The 4,623-nt window shown below is 43.3% G+C and overlaps 1 pseudogene across 1 annotated transcript; it reads left to right on the top strand.

The window, feature by feature from the left end:
• The first annotated feature begins 844 nt into the window (after window positions 1-844).
• LOC104998738 lies at window positions 845-2,946 on the top strand (annotated as a pseudogene). Its single transcript, XR_826500.1, has one exon. The product of XR_826500.1 is annotated as a multifunctional protein ADE2 pseudogene (transcript).
• Window positions 2,947-4,623: the final 1,677 nt, after the last annotated feature.

The following is a 4,623-nucleotide window of genomic DNA, read 5'->3' as shown; positions in this document are numbered from 1 at the left end:
ACAAAACCTGAGCATGGACTGAGCTGATAAACGATTTACTGCAGACGTTTTAAGTGCATCAGTTCAGTTCAGTAGCTCAGTCGTCTCCGATTCTTTGCGACCCCATGAATCGCAGCACGCCAGGCCTCCCTGTCCATCACCAACTCCCGGAGTTGACCCAAACTCATGTCCATCGAGTCAGTGATGCCATCCAGCCAGCTCATCCTCTGTCGTCCCCTTCTCCTCCTGCCCCCAATCCCTCCCAGCATCACAGTCTTTTCCAATGAGGCAACTCTTCGCATGAGGTGGCCAAAGTACTGGAGTTTCAGCTTTAGCATCATTCCTTCCAAAGAAATCCCAGGGCTGATCTCCTTCAGAATGGACTGGTTGGATCTCCTTGCCGTCCAAGGGACTCTCAAGAGTCTTCTCCAACACCACAGTTTAAAAGCATCAATTCTTCAGCGCTCAGCCTTCTTCACAGTCCAACTCTGTAAAACCATAGCCTTGACTAGACGGATCTTTGTTGGCAAAGTAATGTCTCCGCTTTTGAATATGCTATCTAGGTTGGTCATAACTTTCCTTCCAAGGAGTAAGCGTCTTTTAAGTTCATGGCTGCAGTCACCATCTGCAGTGATTTTGGAGCCCCAAAAAATAAAACTCTGACACTGTTTCCACTGTTTCCCCATCTATTTCCCATGAAGTGATGGGACCGGATGCCATGATCTTCATTTTCTGAATGTTGAGCTTTAAGCCAACTTTTTCACTCTCCACTTTCACTTTCACCAAGAGACTTTTTAGTTCCTCACCACTTTCTGCCATAAGGGTGGTGTCATCTGCATATCTGAGGTTATTGATATTTCTCCCAGCAATCTTGATTCCAGCTTGTGTTTCTTCCAGTCCAGCGTTTAAGTGCATAGTCCTGCACAATTGTCATCAGCCTTCCAAAGCACAAATGTCCTTCATTGGAAACATGATTAACCCTTTTTCACTAACTCAGAGGTAGAAAAATGTTTTAAATGAACTTATACTCACAAGAACTTTTATCAGAAAATCTGAAATGTTCCCACAGGCAAAAATAAATAAATAAATACTGTTGAAACGGAAGGCAAAAACTTTTCCTGCAAAGTATTTCCTTCAGATATGCATTAATTACAAAAAGGAAAAAAATATAACAATACGGTGGACACCACCTTGACCAAGGGACCAAGGTCAATATCACCAGTAAAGAGACACACTGGCATTATGAACCCCCATGATAGGAGACAAAGGGCACTCACGTGGCATTCTACAAATTCTCCACACGCCAGAACCGAATACCTTCACTTTAGTCATGACAAAATGTCAGAGAAATTCAAACTGAGGGACATTAAGAACAAAGCTAGAGCTCCGGGGTCCAAGTTCTGGGAAGGTTAGGGACCCGCGATATTCCGTGGCCGCAGAGACGTTCGAAGAGACCCGGAGGGGGCGCTAGGGGTCACGCGGCCATGCCAGGGGCGTGCCTGCGGGCGGTGCCTCGCTCCCCCGCCCCGTGAGCCTCTCTGATGCGTTTCTTTTCCAGAGTCCTGCGTCTCTTCCCAGCGCGGCCGAAGCCTTCAGACCTCTCCGGACAATGGTGGCAGTCGAAGTACTGAAGATTGGTAAAAAACTCTATGAGGGTAAACAAAAGGAGTCTGCGAATTGTTGGATAGTCCAGGAAAAGTCCTCCTGCAATCCAAGGACCAGATAACAGCAGGAAATGCAGCCAGAAAGAATCACCTTGAAGGAAAAGCTGCAATCTTAAATAAAATTACCAGCTGTATTTTTCAGTTGTTACAGGAAGCAGGTATCAAAACTGCTTTCACCAAAAAATGTGGGGAGACAGCTTTCATTGCACCTAAGTGTGAAGTGATTCCAATTGAATGGGTTTGTAGAAGAATAGCAACTGGTTCTTTTCTCAAAAGAAATCCTGGTGTTAAGGAAGGATATAAGTTCTACCCACCTAAAGTGGAGATGTTTTTTAAGGATGATGCCAATAATGATCCACAGTGGTCTGAGGAACAGCTAATTGCTGCAAATTTTTGCTTTGCTGGACTTGTTATAGGACAAACTGAAGTGGATATCATGAGTCATGCTACGCAGGCTATTTTTGAAATACTAGAGAAATCCTGGTTGCCCCAGAACTGTACACTAGTTGATATGAAGATTGAATTTGGTGTTGATGTAATCACCAGAGAAATTGTTCTTGCTGATGTTATTGATAATGATTCCTGGAGACTCTGGCCATCAGGAGACCAAAGCCAGCAAAAAGACAAACAGTCGTATCGTGATCTCAAGGAAGTAACTCCTGAAGAGCTACAGATGGTAAAGAAAAATTTTGAGTAGGTTGCAGAAAGAGTAGAGTTGCTTCTGAAACCAGAAAGTCAGTGCAGGGTTATAGTATTGATGGGCTCAACCTCTGATCTTAATTAAGATTAAGAAAAAATTAAGAAGGCTTGTGGAAATTTTGGCATTCCATGCGAACTCAGGGTCACTTCTGCCCATAAAGGACCAGATGAAACTCTGAGGATTAAAGCTGAGTATGAAGGAGATGGAATTCCTACTGTATTTGTGGCAGTGGCAGGCAGAAGCAATGGTTTAGGGCCGGTGTTGTATGGTAACACTGCATATCCAGTTATCAGCTGTCCTCCTCTCACTCCAGACTGGGGAGCTCAGGATGTGTGGTCTTCTCTTCGATTACCCGTGGTCTTGGCTGTTCAACCATCCTTTCTCCAGAAGGATCAGCTCAGTTTGCTGCTCAGATATTTGGATTAAATAACCATTTGATCTGGGCCCGACTGCAGGCAAGTGTATTAAACACATGGATTTCCTTGAAGCAGGCTGACAAGAAAATTAGAGAGGCCAGTTTATAAGAAAGAACATCACTGCATTTTTTTAAGGAGGAAAACTATAATATTCTGGTTTAGCTGCCCCCCCAAAAAAATCAAGATGGAAAGATTTTAAATCATTGAGAGAAAAATAAAATTTGTAAGTGAATAAATGCTTTTCTCAATTCAAAAAAAAAAAAAGAACAAAGCTAGTGGAGGTGATGGAATTCCAGCTGAACTATTTCAAATCCTAAAAGATGATGCTGTTTAAGTGCTGCACTCAATATGCTAGTAAATTTGGAAAACTCAGCAGCGGCCACAGGACTAGAAAAGGTCAGTTTACACTCCAATCCCAAAGAAGGGCAATGCCAAAGAATGCTCAAACTACCGCACAATTATACTCATCTCACACGCTAGCAAGGTAATGCTCAAAATCCTTCAAGCTGGGCTTCAACACTCCATGAACCGAGAACTTCCATATATCAAGTTGGATTTAGAAAAGACAGAGAAACCAGAGATCGAACATCTGTCGGATCATAGAAAAAGCAAGGGAATTCCAGAAAACATCTACTTCTGCTGATTACACTGAAGCCTTTGACTGTGGATCACAAAAAACTATAGAAAATTCTTAAAGAAATGGGAATACCAGACCACCATCCCTGCCTCCTGAGAAACCTGTATGCAGGTCAAGAAGCAACAGTTAGAACTGGACATGGAACAATGCACTGTTTCAAAACTGAGAAAGGAGCACATCAAGGCTGTATATCATCACCCCACTTATTTAACTCACATGCAGAGTACATCATGAGAAATACCAGGCTAGATGAAGCACAAGCTGGTATCAAGACTGCCAGGGGAAAAGTCAATAATTTCAGATATGCAGATGATACCATCCTAATGGCAGAAATCGAAAAAGAACAAGAGAGCCTCTTGATTAAGGTGAAAAAGAAGCATGAAAAAGCTGGCTTAAAACTCAACATTCAGAAAATGAAGATTATGGCATCCAGTCCCATCACTTCCTGGCATAGAGATGGGGAAAAGTGGAAGAAGTGACAGACTTTATTTTCTTGGGCTCCAAAATCACTGCAGACAGTGACGGCAGCCATGAAATTAAAAGACGCTTGCTTCTTGGAAGAAAAGCTGTGACAAACCTGGACAGCATATTAAAAAGCAAAGACACCACTTTGCCAACAAAGGTCTGTTTAGTCAATGCTATGGTTTTTCCAGTAGTCATGTACAGATATAGAGGGTTGGACCATAAAGAAGGCTGATCTCCTAGGAGATCAAACCAGTCATTCCTAAAGGAAATCAACCCTGATTACTCATTGGAAGACTGATGCTGAAACTCCAATACTTGAGCCACCTGATGTGAAGAACTGACTCACTGGAAAAGACCCTGATGCTGGGAAAGATTGAGGACAGGAGGAGAAGGGGCTGACAGAGGATGAGATGGTTGGATGGCATCACTGACTCAGTGCACATGAGTTTGGGCAAACTCCAAGACAGTGAAGAACAGGGAAGCCTGGCATGCTACAGTCCATGGGGTCACAAAGAGTCGGACACAACTGAGCGACTGAACAGCAGCAGCTACTAAATAACTCACTGGCACTCTCTGGAGTCTCAGAAACTGTCACTGACCAGAAGAGTTTAAGGAGACAAAGCAACTAAATAGCATGTGGGATCCTGCACTGGATCCCAAAACAGAAGAAGGATGTTAGTGGGAAAACCATGTCCAGTTACCAGGGTTGCCCTTGTTAATACCTTGGTCCTAACAACTGCACCATGGTTACATACAAAGCTG

Source organism: Bison bison, unplaced genomic scaffold, assembly GCF_000754665.1.
Source record: "Bison bison bison isolate TAMUID 2011002044 unplaced genomic scaffold, Bison_UMD1.0 scf7180017864335, whole genome shotgun sequence".
Lineage (NCBI taxonomy): Eukaryota > Metazoa > Chordata > Mammalia > Artiodactyla > Bovidae > Bison > Bison bison.
Note: the sequence above shows the minus strand (reverse complement) of the source record. Positions and strands in the feature narration are given on the sequence as shown.